General features: G+C 30.5%; 1 long non-coding RNA gene across 1 annotated transcript in view; it reads right to left on the bottom strand.

Annotated features, from left to right (window-relative positions):
• Window positions 1-81: 81 nt before the first annotated feature.
• The window catches only part of LOC147808293 (uncharacterized), a 57015-nt gene continuing 35887 nt past the window's right edge, over window positions 82-21209 (bottom strand). Inside the window, exons 5-8 of the long non-coding RNA XR_015434936.1 lie at window positions 17761-17854; window positions 17569-17677; window positions 13984-14112; window positions 82-180 (exon numbers count right to left, since the gene is read on the bottom strand). This is a non-coding gene — a long non-coding RNA (uncharacterized LOC147808293). The remainder of the gene's footprint in view (window positions 181-13983; window positions 14113-17568; window positions 17678-17760; window positions 17855-21209) is intronic.

The following is a 21209-nucleotide window of genomic DNA, read 5'->3' as shown; positions in this document are numbered from 1 at the left end:
TGCAAGTAGAACAACACTAAAATTTTTTTAGAACTATGATTGATAAATAAAAGTTACGCGGACATCTTAATTTATGAAGCAAGAAAAAAAAAATTCTTACCAGAATTATGTTACTTCACATTAGACAGCTCATCTTACACCCTAATATCCCTGTCCAAAAATTAAGGGCCACAAATTGTCCTGCGTAAATTGAAAAGATAACAAAAAGCATAAGCAAAGTTTTACTAAGCATTTCAAATCACAAAATGAAATAAAAATTTATTACTATGTTCACAACACTTTTAATTAAAATAACGAATATGTGCATGGTGCAAAAGAAACATGTGAGTAACATAGAAGTGGCGGCATAAGTTTTTACTGCGTTTTTATAAAACTTGATTAATTATTTCTATAAGATATACACTGGACAATAAAAATGAATTAAAAATCATTAAACTTAAGTATTGCTTTTTCTTTCCCTCACTATGAATGCATGCGATTTACTATTTCATAGGTAAAGACAAGTTGACTTACAGGTTTGTATAAATTTTCTTTTTGTGTAAATTTCCAGTTTTCTATGTGTGATTTTTTCTCTTGTTTATTAGATCAAGGTTGGTAGCCAAATCTTTCACCAAAAAATAAGCACTTTTTAAATACTTTGTAAGCACTAGAAATCTTTTTTAAGCACTAAAAATATTTACAAAATGCAAACTAGTTATCAAAGACTTTTCATGATCATGATAAAATAACTAGTTTCTGACAATGAACGCTTTTCTTGATTTCATTTTCCACCATAAAAAGATCGAGAGATTTTTCGGTTTCGATTTCAGAGGGTGGAAAATGAAACCTGAAATTGAGAATATCATGCAAATTGTAGCAGAGTTCCACATGAGAGTGCAAGAATCTCACCGAATCCAGTTCAGTAAACGTACTTGCGAACCCGCAAGCATTTCATCAAACATGTAAAATGGTAGGCGCTTTCATACGCTACGGACCGACGGAAAGCGGAAATGCATTTTGTTTGAATGAACTGTGAAAATGTTGAATAGAGCAATGTGAAAACCAGGCTTTTGCATAATACGTGGCGAAAATCGACATGGTCAAGAAAAAAATTTCATTTTTGAAAAAGGAAAATTAAGCACTTTTTAAAAACACCCAATACAAAAAGCACCATTTAGGACTTTTGGAAAACGATGATTAAAAATTTGCACCTTTAAGCACTTTTTAAAAACGCTACGCACCACGTAGATTAAAAATTCGCTACAACTTGTTATGACCGTAACTTATGTCTGTATGAAGATCGAGGAAAATTTTTAGAGCGATCACGATTTTCTTCTGTGGGCTAAAGTTACTGTTCCCAAATGGTGTTCCGCGGAACCTTATGGTTCCGTGGAAGATTTAAAGGGATACCGAGACTTTGAACTGTATAAAATTTTTGAAACCTACAATTATATTTAGGTACGTTAATCATTATTTACATCATTATTACAATCATTATTTACTTAATATTTCGGATGTCTTTACTGAATTATTTAAAGTAAATTGACAAAATAAAGGCACATACTTATGAAAAAATAAATACAAACAACTTATTGATGGACTTACACAAATTTGCATTACTATTTCCCATTGCGATTCTCAAATCAAAACTAAATTCATTAATAAAGAAATGTGCTTCCCTAACAATTTCAACTTAAGGTCTTTTTAGTTTTCATTTCAACGGCCTATTTCATTCATTTTTAGCTTATGACTGAAAACAAATTCATACCTAGATTAGATTGCGCTTGCTGCTTCAACAGTTGGATATCAAACCTAATTTAAGATACGAAAAAATTTCATTCCTACTATTAAATATTTCAAAACTGAAATAGACCTTTATTGGTTAATAAATTTATAATTGTCTTTTAGTAGTTTTTCATAATTAGTAGTCTTTCATATTAGTAATTTTTAATAATTAGTTTGTATACGAACTTAACGAACTTGTCTAACGAACTTAATTTATGAAATCGGGGTTCCACAGAAGGAAGTTTGATTATTAGGGGTTCCACAAACGGAAAAAAAATTGTGAACTGCTAGGATAAAGTATAATTTCAAATGTTACTTCAAATAAAAACTACTAGTTAACCAAAATAATCAATTTTTCAGAAGTTGGATTCAGGATGTTTTTGGACGCAACCTTTTTGGCGTTAGCAATAACAAATATTTTTTCATAAGCTGACAATTTCTCACTAGATGTTAATGTTCTCAGAAAAATTAAAACACGTGGTTGTTTGGTCGGTTAATGGGCTAAGACATATTTTTATTCATATTTAACAAATAGTTTTGTTTCAAAATAAGGAGGTTAGATAATAACAGCAGCCCTGTACATGATCCTTAAGGAGCCTACCAGTTGACAGCTGCGGCCAGAAATTTTATTTGAAGAGAAAAATTATAAGTAGGTTAAACTCAAACCTTTCTTTCTAGATCATAAATATGTTAAAACTTGTTTTAGACAGAAATTATTGTCGTGTGGTCTAACGATTTCTCACATTGCGCCTACGTTTGTGGTCTTGAGTTTTCTTGGTCAGCGAAAATGTGTTTTGAATCTAACCCTTTTTTTTTAATGTGGGTAAAATTTTTGTTGGATTTAAAATATTTTCGAGATCTGACGAAATACGCAAAGAGTGAAATTAGCATTAATGACCTCTTAATTTTGAAGAAAACTTTCATAAAAAGTTTTTATTGTTTCAATAAAAAAAAATTGTATAAAATTAGGTGTACATGGCATACAGAGTGCGAAAAATTAAAAAGAGTCCACCCTTAATAACTTTTGATCTAATCATCGATTTTAATGTGCTAAAACCAGAGTGCGCAGCCAAATTTATCAAAAAATAAGCACCTCTTAAGTGCTCAAAAATATTTGTGAGAACTTTAAAAAATATCATAATTAGGATATGGGCACTAATAAAAGTATTTTCTTCCTATTGTTGGAAGTTCCTCTTATATGCATTGACAAAATGCAAAATAATTTTCAAGAACTTCACGTGATCATGATTAAATAGTTAGTTTCTGACAAAGAGCTCTTTTCTTGATTACATTTGAAAACATAAAAAAAACTAATACCCAATTTTAAGCATATTTAATATTGAGTGACCCATTATATTTCTTAAATCAATACTAATTACTTTATTTAATAAGGTAAAGAAGTTTATTAAAAATTATAATTAATTTAACTATTATTTATAAAGGTTCACAAGTGTATTTTTTAGATTTAAATAAAAGTTATTCATAAAAGCATATTCAACAAAACATTAACAAGATTATGTTATTGATCATATCGAATTTATAGAGTTATGTAAAGAATTAAGCAGATTAAGAAAATTTCAATAAATTGGTATACCAAATGTAGATTAGTGAATAACCCCTAATAATTTTTATTAAAATTTGTTACTTGGTTTCAGCATTTCTCTCATGTAATGATTAAAAAAAATAATTTTGGAATGTAAATAAACGAGTTTTGAAACAAAACATTTTTGTTAGGAGAAAATTATTATATGGCCCCTAAATTCATAATATTTAACAAACTTCAGATGATTGATTTTTTTTTTTCATTTCAATTGTTTTTAAATCAAATCATGAAGAAATGAATTTAGAGTTTTTTGGAATAACATAAGATTTTTTGCTGCATTTAAAATAGTGAAAGCCTCTAACTTCATACTTTTTTAATTGATTGATTTATTGATTGAATGTAGGGTTTAATTGCACAAATTCTAAATAAGGACATGCTGCGAAAAACAATCCATACTTTTTTAAATCTTGCCTTTAAGTATTATTGAGTTTTTTCATAAAAGAAATTAAGAGCATTGACAATTTTAAAAGTATTAATACAACAACAAAAAGTAATAAAAAAATTAATTAAATACAAGAAATTTTTTTTAAAAAATGTAGTAAATTACAGGTGGATGGACCCTCAGATAAAAATATTGCAAGTAAAAATCTCAATCAATTTTTATCTTTATTAAATTAAGGAATAAATGAGAGACGGAAATTTAGAGGCAATAAAGCTTTGTAATTCTTGATTCCTCTGGGGATAAACATCAAAATACGTAATTAGTGAATGATCCCCATGTCAAATTCAAGGATTATGGTACTGATCTATATATAATGAGAGCGAGAAGGCCGTTTAGCTTGCCAGTGACGAAGACGACAGCACTTCACTGACGATGAAATTAACAAGAGAAAAACATTTTTCCTTTGCTATTAGGAAAAAAATTGGCTACCCAGTGATCAGCAAAAATGAGAGAATTTTTCGATTTAATTTCAGAGGGCGGAAAATGAAGCCTGAAAATTCTGAAATTGAGAACCCCTTGCAAAAGGCTGCTATACATGAGAGTACCAGAAACCTTCCTACCGAATTCAGCTCAGCATACGCATATGCGGACAAGCAAATATTTAATCAAACGTGTGAAATGATTGGCAGATCGATGGTAAGTTGAAATGGATCGTAGTCGAACGAATTGCGTAAACATTAAATGTTATATTATAATTATGAAACAGTCGTTGAACAGCCTGACCAATTTTGGTTTTACGACTACTAATGTTCAACTCAGTAGCCTTATAATTTTAAGCCCAATCCAGAAGACAAAGAAACTTCTGGATCAGTACCCCTAGAGGTATGATTTGTTATGGAAACATGGAAGTCTTTGTGACCCGGCAGATTTAACGCATAGCAGTAACCATTTACTATACGGGGAGTACCTGGCTATCCTGACCAGTGTAAACACCGAGATAGCTTGGTCGGTAGGGTGCTGGACCGATGTTCAAGAGGTCGCGGGTTCGATCCTCGCCAGCCGAAGAATAAATTAATGAAAATGGTAGTGAATGGTGACTGATGCACGTTAAATATGTCGAGTTTTAAAGTCCTTCATGTTCCCATAACAAATCAATACCTCTGGTGGTACCGATCTAGGAGTTCACTTGTCTTCTGGATTGGGTCCAAAATTACAAGGCTATGGCTGTTCAACGATGGGTTCAAAATAAAATAAAATGAGAAAATCACGAGCCGTGATTGCTCAGGAGACAGGGCGTTCGTCTTCCAATAATGCGAACACAGGCGATACGAATTCCGCATCCGGCTTGCACCAACCACAGTGCTGACATGACATATCCTCAGTGGTAGACAGATCCTGGGTTAGAGTCCCCTTGCCGTCAAGCTAACCGTGGGAGGTACTCGCTGTCTTCCTCTCCATGTAACGCAACTGCGGTTTAGCTCAAAACTAAGGATAGATAAAGGATAGCAAAAGATAGGGTGTTCCAGCCGAAATATTGTTTCGACTCTCTAGTTGTGATGTTACTCTCTGGGTGTTAGATTTTAAGTTGACGAAGGTCGAAAAGAAAGACAGCGGACTGAGGTAGCCATTTAAACCGATTAGAAGCGACCTATTTGAAAAGTGTTCATCTTTGAAAAGCAAACCTTTTGAGAAGTAAGTTCACTTTATCTTATTTAAATACATTTAAATGTTTCTTCTAATGTATTAGATATATTGTGTTGTTTTAATCAAATTTAACGTTTAAATTAAAAGCGTATCGATTATAATCACACCCTGTAACAATGAGTAACTTATCGAAAAAATTGTTACGTACTAGATTTTCTTCTAAATAAATTGTTCATTGCTTTTCAAGTTATTAAAATGCTAACTCCATCTGTTTATTTTGTATAAAAGTTACTAATATGATTTATTAGATAGATATTTTATAGATTACATAGTAATTGAGATTAGTTATATTATTTTAGCTTACATTAAATCTATTTTTTAGCTTTACATCGTGCAAATATTGGATTATTCGACGCTATATTGCATTTTTCTCTTCATTGATGTGAAAAACCTGTAATTCTTATTTGTACAATATTTCTCATACTGTATATTTTATTGTTTGTAATATATTAAGTACAAACAAAATTTACAGTGCATTTCTGTTGAATATCTTATTTATCTACGTATCAATGACAAATAGTTATTTTAATAAAAAATAGTTCTGCTTTGAAACATAAACATGAGATTTTATGTCATACTTTTTAGTAATCTTGCATGTAATATTGAAGATCAAGCAATAATACTTATCCATTTACATATATGCTAAAATAATTTTTTTATAAATTTTCTTATTCTTCTAATTTTAGAGTGGAATAATTAGTTTTCAGATTTAAATTTTGAGAAGACTGATTTTATACCTTCCTTTAAAACTTAATATGCATTTTTAAAATTACATAGCATCTTTATTTTGGTTTGAAGTTTTAGTATTAAATTATTTGACATTTAACATAGTAATGAATAAATATCAATAATATTTACATAAGTATCTCTCAATTGATTTATATAAATTATATGTATAAAATATTAAATGTTTGAATTTTTAGCTTAAATTTTCAGTAGTGAATAATTGTTATAGTTTCTTGTTTAATTCAAATTGTTAAAAATTCTTTGCAGCTTTAATTCGATTAAGTACATTAAGCAAAGATGAAGTCTTTTTAAGATTAAATATTTTTATTTGTTACCAGGTATGTAATATAGTAGGCAATGCTAGATGCATCAATATTTACTAAGGCCTGGTACCTACAAATTTAATTATTTACACATGCATATAAAAACAATTGTTTTTAATTTTTTGTTTTCAATTTTGAATTATTAGTACAATTTTTCTAATTTTAAATTCTTGAAACACATATTACTCATATATACAAAATTTTAATTTATGTTCTTAAAATTATACTGTAGTTTTAGTTCTGATTTTCCATTTGGTTTGGTTTGAAACATTATATAAACATCAGGTCTTATTTAATTTTTTAGTATTTTCTTATTACGTAATATGTAAAATATAAAGCAAGTATCTATCAATTGCTGTTTAATTTTTTTTTAATTAGTCTATTTCCAGTTTTCCAAAATTAATAAATTTTCTGATTTTACTAACTTAAAACCGAATTTTATCTACATTTAAAATTTTAAGCAGCTTTATTTTGATTTGCATATTAGTTTTGGTTTGAAGCATTTCGAAATATTATCAGCATTGAAGCATCTGAAATCTCATAAATCTTATATTACTGTTTTGCCTTTTTTTAATTACCTGACATTTTTTTTAATAACATTGAAAAACAATAAAGTAACTGTTTCTAGTACTTCAAATAATTTAAATACACAATAAAGCAAAATTAGAAATACATATAGTTTTAATTTTGCTTTACTAGCAAATATTTTTGAAATCTATATATACATTTTATGAAGATTAACACATATGATTGTACTATAAATGACAGTGAAAACAATAAAATAATTTTTTTAATGAAAATAATAAAAACTAATTTCAATAGATTAAACATAGCATATTACACTGGTTATCATAAATTAAGGAAAAATCACAAAAATAGCGATAACTCTTTCAAAAGTAAGCCAAACCGTGCAAAATTTGCATATGTTGTCCACTAAGAGTAGCTGAGTAAAATTGCAATATGCAAATTAGTGGCGCTGCACTCGGCTTACGTCATCTGCCTGGAGCATAAAAGTCCAAGTTTGAGAGAAAGCACACAAATTTTACTGTGATTGCGACATTGAAAATCTGAGATAGCCAATTCGTAATAATGACCTCTAGGCATCATTTGCCTGAAGAACTACGATGGAGAGCCATCGGGAGACTAGAGGCAGGGCAGAGTCAATCAGAAGTGGCCAGATGGCTAAATGTGAGTCCATCTGTGGTTCATAGACTTTGGAGGCAATTTCAAACCACAGATTCGGCATCTAGGAGGTTCAGTCAAGGACGGCCAACTGTTACGACCAGTGCCGATGACCGATATTTGACATTAAGTGCACGCAGGAATAGAACCGCTACTCCGACACATCTTAGATCCTCTCTTGCTGCAGCCACCGGAAGGTTGGTGTCAACGTCAACTGTGCGCAGAAGGCTCCACGAAGGTGGTCTGTATGCGAGACGACCAGCCATTTGCGTGCCGCTCACATCACGCCATAGGAGAGACCGTTTGCAGTGGGCCCGACAACATGTCCACTGGACGTCAGATCAATGGAGGCCTGTTCTCTTTACGGATGAGTCCAGGTTTAGTCTAGAAAGTGACAGTAGACGTTATTTGATATGGAGAGAACCTGGGACCCGTTATCATCCATCAAACATCCGTGAAAGAGATGCATACGGAAGAGGCAGTGTCTGTGTTTGGGGAGGCATATCCTTAGGAGGGCGCACATACCTCCATGTCTTTCCAAGGGGAACCGTGAATGCTCAGGTTTATCGAGACAACATCCTTGATGCTTATGTGCGCCCATATGCCGGGGCAATTGGTGATTGCTTCCTGTTACAGGACGATAATGCAAGACCACACAGAGCTCGCATTGTTGATGATTATCTTCAACAGGAAACAATTACTCGCATGGAGTGGCCAGCTCGATCCCCGGACTTGAATCCTATCGAGCACGTTTGGGATGCTCTAGGGAGGCGTGTATCTGCCATCAATCCGCCCCCTCAGACCCTTGCCACGCTTGCAACTGCTTTACAAGAGCAATGGCTCTCACTTCCTATTGAACTGATAGACCGCATAATTGAAAGCATCACACATCGCTGTTTGTGCTGTATTGCTTCTAGAGGCAATCATATTCCATATTAAAGGTACTTTTTCTATTGCAAACCGATACTTCCAATTTGTTTATTTTATACATGTGCTAATTTCTATACTACTATTAATGTCTGATAATTTCTTTTTATGTTGTTTAATACCTTACTATGTGTTGTATATTGTGGGTAAGTTTCATAAAATTCCATGTGTAATTTCTTGAGTTATCGCGATTTTTGTGAATTTTCCTTAATTTATGATAACCAGTGTATTTTATGATGTGCTATGACTTTATACATTTATTGCTAAATTTTTAAATATAGGCTTAATATTACTTTGCATCTTTAGTTTATTTCAAAACATTATGCGTATGAAGTCGTACATTTTTTTAAACCTAGTCAACTTGTAAAATTTTTTTCTTCAATTATTTTATGCCTTACATGCTATCAAGTGATATTATCTACTACACTAATATCCATAGAAGTAATTGTCTGTGTAAATATTAACAGACATTAAGCCTTAATTTTAATTAAATAGCAGTAATTCTGTTATTGTTGTTTTTACATTACATAAGTAAAAAATCTTTAAAATTTATTTTTTTACTTGTAATAAAAAATCTCACTAAGAAAAGATATCACTGACTATAAAATCTATTACTGGAACTATTTGACACAGATATTGCTAAAAAAGAGCAATATAAAACATTTAAAAAAAAAAAAATTCATTACATTTTTGTAAATGTAAATTAAATTTTTTTTTAATTGAGTGTTATTAGAAACTAAACAAAAGGATACAAAATTTAACGCCCAAAAGCCAATTATTTTTCAAATTATAACTGTTTAAAATTTTAAAAACTTATCAATTTTCAAAATTGCATAGCTCAGCAACTGGTAAAAAAAATCAGAAACTTGGTATATTTCAAATTAGAAGCAGGTTTAATGCTAATATAAATACTGAATAATAAATAAATACTGAATTGTTCACATAATTTTTTTTTTTTAAGTTTTATTATTATTGCTTGATTTGATATGGAATTACTCAATTTTGTTCATAATTTTGCCTGAAGTAAGAATGAAAAGCAATAAGATATTTTTTCACCATTTTAGTTACAGAAAGAGACTATTTTAAAACAAATTATGTGACTATTTTGCCATGATATTTTGAATCTGTTTCATATACTTTTTTTTATTTCTTACTTTTCAAGCATTAGCTTCACCCATATGTTATAAATTTGTTAAAACTGTTCCTGAAATTATAATGATGATATTTAATTTATAATTTTAGATGCCGTTTCAATTAGAAGTATATTAAAATTGAGTTTTTTTTATTATTTTTTATTTGTTTTTTAAATTCATCTCAAATTAGATATTTATTTTTTTGTAAATAAATGGAACATGCTATATGTATTTCCTTTGCAGATGCCACGATCATACTGTGTACCTGGGTACCGTTCTAGTTACGAAGGAGAAGCATATAGAAATATCACTAGTTTCCCAAAAGATTTAGAATGAAGGAATCAATGGGAGAATCTCTCTCATCAAAAAGACTTTCAAGCTACTGAATCCACAGTTATCTGTTTTAAGTACTTTGAAGAACGCTTTATTGAAAGAGAACATAAAGCAGTACGAGCAGATGGTTCGATACTTGTTGTACCTCGAAAGAGCACAGACTTAACTTCTGATGCATTCCCCTCTATTCTCCCAAATTTGCCTCATCATTACTTAACCAAGGAACTAAGGCTCCCCCCCAAAAAAAAAGCACCAGAAGAAAGATTTATTGCTCTTGAAAAAAAAAAGGTAAGAAGAATTTAAGCAATGGTCTGCTGATGACAAAATTAAAGATTATGAAGATTTTATATAAAATTTTGAAAAGAAGCTGCCAGACCAGTGAATTGTCATTCATAAAAAAGATAATATTTTCATTTTTATTTATGAGTATTCCATGCATTTTTTAATATAGTACAAAAATCTTTATTTTTGTACAGTTTATCAGCATTATTGTGAATAAAAACTTTTCCAATCTTTAGTATCTTTGTATGGGTTTAATTTTAAGAAATATTTACTTCATATGGTTTATAGTTTGAGCAGGAAAAGATTACATTATGTATTCAAGGGTCTGTCCAGACATTTTGTGAAAGATCCTTTTTTTGTGAAATTGTGAAAAAATTACTCACATTCCTTCAACCAGGGTCCGCTTTTATGAATTTGTGCAAATAGGGTCTGGTTGCTACAAAAAACTTTTTCAAGGAGTTTTTAAATTGTAAATAGATATAAGATTATGCTCGGCACTGTAAAATTATGATAAAAAAAATAAATTTTCAAAAATAAACAGCAATTGCTGCTTCTAATTTAGAGATGCAACATTTGGTATTTAGCTTATACTGTTGAACGCAGAATATTCATTTCGGACGAATAATGGAAGAATCGTCTGCCGAACACAAAACTTAATTCGGTTACATCCATCTTTCTTGTTTTCTGCCCTGGGAAGGGTTTATTCGATTAACAAAATAATAATGAGGATAAACAAATTTGTGAAGGGTCCGATTAAATGAAAAATCATTTTGTGAAGGGTCCGTTTTTATGAAAAGATATTTTGTGAAGTGTCCGTTAACGGACCCAAATTTCTTCTAAACAGACCCCTGGTATTATTAAGGTATCTCATCACCTTTTTTCCGTGAAAATTAATCAAAATATCAATTTTTAGATTTTGAATATTTCATATAAAACAAACGTTTATCTTTCTAAATCCTTTTGAATTTTGTCTCTATGTACAGTAGAACTTAAGTTATAGCATTTTTTGCAAAGCTCTGTCACGAAATATTGAAACCGGAAGTTGTTTTCTCTCAAGCGGAAGTCGAAGTTTTACCCCTTTTGGTTTCAGTTTCTGTTTGAAATTATCGTCAATGCCGTATTATTGAATAGACTTGATTTAAAATGAATTTTATTATTATGTATTTGGAATGGCAACAAATTTAGAGACTATTTTGAAACTTTGATCTGGCAACAAAGTCAATAATCAGATCCTTGTTTATTTTAAAACTTGCGATAGCGTTTTGAATTAGTTACCTTTCATTTGCTTTTATTTTTGATAATTACTTGTTAATTTTTATTTTATTTTTGTGTTATTTAGTTTTATTATCGTTATATTTGTTTTATTGCCGTTATTTCTTGTTATTACTTTCCAATTATGGAAAAATCTATCGCCAGAAAACGAAAACGTCGCTTCCAAGGAAATCAGTTTTCAGCACAAAAGTTGCAAACAAATCTTGAAACGTCTGTAAGTTTTACAAAAAAAATGAGCATTTGGATGTTTCTGATGTTCTGATAATCAAATTCTACATAATATAACCCAGTGCAAGAATGCATATTCTTTCCATGCTTATACACAACACCGTTGGACAAAACCATTTTCTGTCAAAATTTTAATTACTGCAGCATAAATATTTTTATTTACATGAATATTTCCAATGCATGAATTTCAATTTTTTATTTCATTCTTTTTTCTTGAAATTAATATACTCGCATATAACATTGAATATCAATTAGGTATAATCATAGTTATCATGCGAAATGTTTTTCAATTTGTTTTTGCATTTCACTTTATCAAAGTGGCTTAGAACTTTTTTTGAATGTGTTTTCATCGTTTTTATTTTCATAGTAAAATACAGTTACTCAATAACTTTTTACAATTATTAATTTTTCAATGCACTCAAAAAGAATTTAAAAAAAGAAAAAACCATGTATAAATCAATGTAAAAGCATTTTTATGAATTATCGAAGGAAATAATTTAATATTTTATACAATTATCAAGGAAAAATCTTAACACTCAGATTTTCAAACACTGAAAAATGTTCTTTTTAAACGTTTCACCATAGTTCAGTGCTTGATTTAGTGTTTGAAAATCATTTCAAGCACAAATGATATTAAAAAACATTGATGTGCTTTGAAGTCATTCTGTAAAGTGAACGTATCTCAAATTTTGTAAATTTCTTCCATCTTTTACTCAAAATTAAAATATTGCATAAAATTTTAAAAAAAGTAAATTTTTACGAAATTTCTATTTTTTTGGACAATAAAAATGTTATTATTTGGATAATCAGGCAGTTTAATCTAATATTTTACAATTATATATTAATAAAGTTCAAGTATAATGTTATTTTGTGTTTTTCTCAAAATCCATTTTTCCGATTTTTCAACCATCGCAAAACACAAAATCTCAAAAACGTTTCATTAGATTTTCCTCAAATTTTTTTTGTGCATTCGTATTAAATGGTTCTAGGGAATGAACCTTGCTTTTGGATCTAAATTGATTTTCTCACATTTTGTAGGAGTTATCTTGAAAAAAAAGTTTCTGATTTGTAGCATTTTTACCCGTTACTTTATTAAAATGGTTGCTAATTTTTAAAATATTGAATTACAGAGCTATAAGTGGTTCATTCCTGGCAGCAGTGGTTTCTAATTCTTTAACACTTTACAGAATTGGAAAATATCAATTTGTTTTGGACTTACCATGTTTTGCATATACATCAAATTTTGACACTTTTTATGCACTTTTTGACTCATAAAATAAAAAATTCGAACTAAAATAATAATTTTCGCTGTTTATTTTAAGTTTAAATAGCTCCTGCAATAAATAAACCAAAAAAAGTTTAAGTCAATCAAAAATTTCAAAATTTTTGATTGAAAAATGTTTGAATTCAAAATTTTGATTTTTGATTGAAATTCTTTACATAATAATGATGTGGAAAGAAAGTAAAGCAATATAATTTTCTGCGTAAAAATTGAATCATAAAATAATGTAATCTTTTGTTGCATTATTTACATATTTTTTTTTAAAAAAAAATTCTTCAGTTTAAAGTGGATTATGAAAAATATAAAATTTTCAATCAACAGATATATGGATAACAGTAAAAAATATTCAATAGCTTTATTTTCCTAAAACCGATTAATATGCTTTAAGGACTGTATCATAAGAATGTTAAATAATGAAGTGAAGTTCAATTAAATTATCACTTTCAATTAAGATCTTAAACATACTATTCTGACATGCAAGGGAGACCTAAAATTATTAATCTGAAGAAAAGAAAAAGCAAGACATTCTTTTCTAACATGTTACCCACTTGCTCGTGACGTCACAATTCTTGTTCACCCTATCTAAGAGTTATTGGTTAGCTCCATCAAAATGTCCTCCACAAGGGCACACCCAATGGAAAAAGCACCCGGGGTTTTAAGAAAGGAGAATCGAAAATAAGCACATTTAAGCACTTCCTGAAAAAGCTGCTGGTAAGATCCCCAAAGAATGAAAGTTGAGGATATACAAGAATCAAGTAAGTGTTAAAGTTATGATTGAGGGTATTTTTTTTTTCTGGAGAGAATTTTGAAAATATAGTCAAAACAGGAAAATCGGTACTTACCATACTAAAAATGAAGTGCATTTTTCACAAAGTTCAGTCTCCCAACCCTTAACAGTAAATTCTAATAATATTCTCGAGAAGTCTCACACATAAATAAAGGGCGGGTACATCAAAGCGCACTCCAGTTCACTAGAAAAGAGGAAAATAAAGAATAAATATAAATATAAAAACAGATATGAAAAATCAGAGAAATTAAATAACACAGTCAATACTCAATATCGTAGTTTGAGTAGAAATGATTGTTCTAATGTGAGGTTGCTGCATCGTTGCAAACGAATACTGTCATAGCCAAAAAAAGAATATTTGGGGGGGGGGATATATTTATCGACCATGTCAGCCTTCATTTTTGGAAATAAACATGTCTTACATACTAGTGAATTGTAAATGTAATTTTCTAGTTGTAGACACACTACAGTACTCCTCCCCAGAATTATAGCTGTGACAGAATTCGATGAACGGATACCACTGGTTGATTCATTGCTGTTTTGTGAGAAGTCGGGAGAGCTGTATTAAGATCACCCCACTTTTTAGGGCTGATAGTGAGAGTTGTATTAAGTTCACGATCGTGGTCGCTCCTTGTGTTGCCTTCAGCAGTAGAGTGAATACGTTGTGTGTGATCGAGACTGAGTAGCAACAGCTCGAGGTGGATATTGTAACAGTCACAAGTAGCAAGTCAACTGTTCAACTGTGGACCATCCATCGAAGTAGGTGTGTTCAAATCGAAGTGGGAGTTTCCTGTCCAATCAGGCATGTTCACATCAAGTCCGAGTCCTTAATGTGGGGATATATTTATCGATCATGTCAACCTTCATCTATGAAGAGGTACCCCAACGTAGAACCGAGTTAACATTATTTACGAGTGAGTAGGAATTGTAATTTTGTAGTGGTAGACAAACTACATTTCACTTTTATCATATTTTAGAAGCAGAAATATTTAGTACAAAGGCGACTTTTTCTTTTCATTAATATATCATAAAAGTGAAAGTTAAAATAATACTTATATATGCTGCATAATACCTTAATATGCTCTACCAGGGCTGCTATTATAGATAATTGACATACACCGAGTTAACTGAAAAGGCCAGATGTTTTAACCTCAAAAGTAACCACACAATTGGTCTGACATAGCACAAAAAGAGTGAATAAAATTTTTATATACGGAAAGTATAACTGATAAATTTATTGCATCCTTTAAAAATAGTCATAAGCATTGTGAATGACAATAAATTACCACCACCTAGGATAACAATTAACACTTAATATATACCTATTACGGTCAAATAACCGTACTTTATGTTTCTTGATTGAATGTATGAAATGTGGACGTTAGGAAGGAAATAAATTAAAAAAAACCTTATTATAATTAAACGAAATTATATATTGCCAATTTTTATGTATAACAAAGAATAAGAATTTTTAATTTATTGCTCATTTACATTGTACATTTTCCACAAACATATTTCTTCTAATCATTATTATTTCTATAATTCTTACAATTATTATTATAATTAATATTATTTCTTCTAAAAATTTGCGCTATCTTTGGCTATATCGCTATAAATCGCTATATCTCGACATTTTTCTGGGTAAAAACTAACAGTTAGTTAGAAATGAAGTAACGCCAACAAAATAAAATATAAGCGACTTACCAAAACATTTAGTTTTTGTCACTTTTCCTTATACAAAAATGCCAATCTAAGATTTTAGGTACTTTCTTGAAATTTGAATTCACAGTTATTCTGATTGAACTCACTACTCAACAGTCTTTGCAGAAATGTGTAATTCATAGAATGTAATACGTTGTACACGCATTACATCGTAATTTCTGATTCGATAACCTTCGAAAGCAATAAATTGTTCTCCGGGTCAAATGACCGGTTCTGGACGAAATAGGTATACGACAAGTATTATTTGAAACAAACAAAATATAAAAAAATAATAAACGAATATTTTAACTAACTGTATATAATTGTTAGAAAAAGTCATGAAGTCAAATGTGCAAAAGCGATGAGCGTATTTTCGATGCAAAAGCTCTTAAACGGTAATTTGACCGGTAATGGTATGTTAAGTGTTAAATCACGTCCTGAATATATACTGCGATGTGTTTTCTTGTTAATCGTATGTCAGGGTGCGTAGCCAAATCTTTGAATCAAAAATAAGCACTTTTTAAAAACTTTTCAAGCGCTTTACAAAAATTTTCAAGCACTCAAAAAATTCATATTCAATTAATGATATTATTGAAAAACAAAAACTTTATAAACAGTTTTAGCGTTAAAAAAAACCCCAAAAAGAAACGGGCGTAAATCGAAACAATCAGTACTTTCCCACATCACCGAGTGAATTCAACTTGACCCTGTACTCAGAACAAAAGTACCCTTACCCCCTAAGTCAAAAAAAAGTGTTAGAAGTAAAATAAAATAAACAAGAACAAAATTAAAATAAATTAAAAATAAAAACATTTCATAAGGATCTGATATTCTCTATCCGAATTGGAGCACTCGGGTTTCGGTTTCAAGTGTGCGTGCATGCGCAAGTCATAACGTGGGTACGACATGAAGTCCGTGTGAATGATTACGTAACCAACTCCCCATTTTTCGTTAAGTGCATGGGATCCACCAGATATCACTGAAGGAAAAAAAAAATTTCGGAAAAAAAGCACTTTTTAACAACGCCAGCTGAAAAAAGCACCTTTAAAAGCTTTTAAAAGCGAAATCCCCAAAAAAGCACCTTTAAGTACTTTTTACAAACGCTGCGCACCCTGGTATGTATATAAACCGCGATCCATTATTTTAAATCAAGTGAATGCAATTTTAAAATTCGTTTTACCTAGAAAGGAAAAAAGGTGAAATATGGAAGTTTTTTTTCAGTCAATAAAAAAAACAGAACTTTCTAAGAAAAAACGGATTTTTTCTTTTAGTGTCAAACCCCGCTATAGTGAACGTTCTAGGGACCGAAATTTCGGTTCACTTTAACGGAGAGTTCACTATATCCGTACTGCAAACTATTTTAACTAATTTTTCCGAACTACTTCCTTGTACTGCGCATTGTTTAATCAAATGACCAATAAAAAGAAATAAAAATATAATTTTTAAAGAAAACAATATGTAGTAACAAAAAATGCGTTCACTTTTATTTTTAATTACTCTTCGTTTTGCGCACAAAAAAAAATTTAGAGATGGCCTTTATTTAAGGACGGGTAACTGAGATAGAAGAAGATATAATGCTTATGGCTACATTCCACTCAGCAGATGGTTTTGAAAATCGGATTATGCATTTCATGTAAAAATTTCAAAATTACCAAAAAATGAAGAAAAAAATCAGTCGAAGACAGAAAAAAGTTCATATTATGCAATTTCCTCTCTTTTTTTGGTTCACTATATCCACAAAAAATAATATATGTTCATAGCAAGGCAAGGGAGCGAACATTTCGTTCACTATATTCAGAAGTTCACTATAAATTATGTTTACTATGGGGGTTTGACTGTATTAATTTTTAAAAAAAGCGGAAAAAAACTAATCTCTATTATAACGGGGGTCTAACTAAATAACATTGGATGCAAATAAAATAAAATATAAAAAGAATACCTTGATTTTACTGTTACTGTAACTTTTTTCTAATGTATTCTAGGGTTGTAGGTGCACAATAAGCTGTCAACAAAGGACGAGCAACTGGGATGGGAAACTAAATAAAAAGCTAAAAGAATACAAATTATATAGTTAAGAAATATACAAATATGAAACAGAGTTTTCAATTACAATTATTGAAATAAATTTAACCTTTCTTCCAGCACTTTTACATTCCAGCTCATATTCTTCAAAGTTTTAAAACTTCAGATGAGCTTACTTCCAAAGCTTCATTTAACTGATCAACCTATATGTGAAAATAAATGATTAATTAAAAAATAATTTAAATTTAACTGATGTAAATTAAAGTGAATACTACAGTCATTTGTATAGTAATAACAGTTCACTTAGTAATAATGAATAGATTTTAGTTTATCGATTTAGTTGATAAACTAAACAGCTGGGGAAAAAATTCAATCTTAATGGTTCCTGAGGGTGACTTCAAGTATCCCAATTAAATAGTTCAGACCAGCGATTCTCAACCTGTGGAGCGCGCCCCCCTAGGGGGACGCGACCAAACCAGAGGGGTGGCGCAAGAATATTCAAGAGAAAATATTAATTGAAAAAATTGATTAACTGGATGAAAGGAAAACGCACATATACATAGAAAACAAAATACATTTTGACATATTTAATAACTTATTAAAGTGAAACAACTTATTAAATCAAAATTTAAGGTGGGAAGTCAAGGGTGGCTTGGCCTTATGGATTTTTTTTATAATTTTTTGATTAAGTCTGTGTATCTGAATTTTTTATGTAACATCTTACACCTATCTCTAATATATATCACGTATACCTTTAATTGTAAAATAAAATTATAGTACAATTTTAAAATTTTAGCTTCTGCACCTAAGGTTTCGCACAGGTTCCAAAGGTGAGCCATGTTTTGGAATCACTTTTTCACTTATTCAAATTATCTTTAGAAAAAACACTTGGACTGGCAAATTCTCTTAAAAAGGCATTTTAATTGTCTTGCTGGTTGGAACAAGTTTCCCGACTTCAAAAAAGATATTTGTTTTCAGAGTGTATAATTTGTTTATTGATTTTACTTTGATACTTCTTGTGTGAAGTCACTTGCGATTCTTTTGAGTTCACTCATTAGAATTAATTAAGAATTATTGAGTTAATTTTGTCAGAAGGATTAGCCAACAAGTAAGAGTTAAATAACCATACTAGAGTTAACTAACTAAACCCATAGCTAATCTAAAAATTCCCAAATTGGCAAGAAAATACCAGAATCAACCACATAAACACTCACAACTACCAAAAAATAAAAAAATACCTGAAAAATGACTTTAAAATGCAAACAAAGTAAAACACTTGAAACAAAATATCGCAAAGTCTACTAAAGTGCAGAAAACTTCAAAATATTATAAAAATTTTAAAAATACCAAAGTTCCACATTTGCTTAAAATGAAATAAATCAATTGGCATTTAATTCAAGCATTCCTTTTTGAGAAATAATATGCTACGTAATGATTTATAATTAACTCTTTTATAGATTTCACGTTTGCTTCCGAAGGTGGCCCGAGTGTCGCGCCACTTGGCAACATACATAAGGTCTCTCTTTTACCATTTGCACGACATAAAACTATTAATCTGATAGATTAATTCGAATTAAAGTAATGTGGTTAAAGAAAAAGAAATAAACTTTCAGAAAACATATTATAACTCAAAGTTCTAAGAATTTAAACACATTATCTTCTCACCAAGAAATTAGAACGACAACTGCAAATAATTAAATCACTTCATACAATGGAGGCTATTCAAGGAAATATTTTCCAATTCAGCCTCGTGCACCTCAGATACAAGATTTACAATGCAGAAGGGACATCTTATGATTCAAAATAAATTTCATTTTACTTTGGGGGGGGGGCTACGTTAGGAGCACTGGCCACCTTTGGCTTACCCACCTTACTTAATCAAACATACTAATTTTTTTAAAAAAAATTTATAATTTTTAGTGACTTCCTTGGGTCTACCCTGCAGAGCTAAGTTTTTTGAGGTGAAGCTTAATATTAGAAATAGCCACTCTCAGTCCTTTTTCTATATTTAGCCGTGATCTATATTTTGTCTTCAAAGAAGCCACAGCAGAAAATCCAGTTTCACAAAGGCAGGATATTGAAAACGGTAATAGAATGCGAAATGCCCTTTGTTTCAGTGCAGAAAAATCCTCCTCCTGCCAAAATTCAAATAGTGATTTATTACTAAATTGCATTTCAGTTTCGCCACTTGTCGTGAAGTCTATGAATTTTTCTTCCTCATCAATTGAGAGTCCTTCGGGAGTCTTATGAAATGGATTCCTAACCCACTCGTAACTTACTAGCAGTTTGTCATGAGCAGGAAAATACTTTTTAAAATTCTTTGCTAGCATGGCTAAATGATTTTCAATGGTTACAAACGTAACTTTCATCTATTCTTCCTCAGCCTTATAAGTTTTAGTACAATTATACACATTTGCAAACATTGTTAGGTTTTTTTGCTTTAAATTTCTGCCCCACAATTCTAATTTTCTACAAAAAGCATTAACTTCATCACTCGTATCCAACATATGTGTATTTACTCCTTTGAGTTTATAATTCAAGTTATTTAATTTCTCGAATATGACGACCAAGTATCTCAATTTCATCACAAATAAATAATAGTGTAAATTCCCGGTTTCCGGTCTGTTATCTTCTAAGAAAATGACGATTTCTTCTCTTAATTCATGAGCACGTTGCAAAACTTTCTCACGTGATAAACATTTTACCTCACATTTAAATAGTAACTCTGAATGTACTGAACCCATGTCATTACAAAGAGCAGAAAAGATTCTCGATCTCAGGGTTCTCATTTTTATATAATTTGAAATGGTTACAACCGCAGTTAATACAATATTTAAACCAGGACGTATTTCTTTCGAACCCCAAGCTTCTCTGTGGATCATGCAATGTGTCCAGACGCATTGAGGCGATTTTTGTTTTACTAGTGCTTGTATACTTTCGAACCTTCCGGATATTGAACAAGCAAATTCCGATGCATATTCCGATGCAATTTTGGCATTCTGTGTTTGCATCATTCATAACATCATTTAAAATAGCAAATAATGCTAGCGCTGTTGTTTTGAGTTCTATTGATTTGCAGAAAAGTAGTTCTACTACTGACATATTATCACAAAATCAAACATAGGCAATGAAATGAGCATCTTTATTAATATCTCTTGCTTCAAAGTTTATTGAAAACATTTTGTCACGCAACATCGAGAAAAGCTGACACTACATTTTCAGCTGTATCACCAATTCGACGAGCAACAGTATCATTTGAAAGAGGTATGGACTGTAATTGTTTTGAAAAATTAACTCCAAACATAGTTTCTACAATCTCAATTGCTGCTGATTTTTACTTTACTTTTGTTTTGGTAGTTAGTTAAAAATAATTTAAAGACAGAATTAAAAATACTCAATATACATTATTGTTGCATACATTTTACTGCAAGTGGGGAGCGCGATGAAAATTATGATTGAAAACTGGGTCTCGAATACTGAAAGGTTGAGAAACGCTGGTTCAGACATTTCAAGTTACGAACTCAGACAAAATACAAAAGCGTCCTTTTTCTGAATAGC

The sequence above is a fragment of the Parasteatoda tepidariorum genome, chromosome 6, assembly GCF_982258835.1.
Source record: "Parasteatoda tepidariorum strain Cologne lab strain chromosome 6, Ptep-v5.0, whole genome shotgun sequence".
Classification (NCBI taxonomy): domain Eukaryota; kingdom Metazoa; phylum Arthropoda; class Arachnida; order Araneae; family Theridiidae; genus Parasteatoda; species Parasteatoda tepidariorum.
This window is presented reverse-complemented; position numbering and strand designations above follow the sequence as displayed.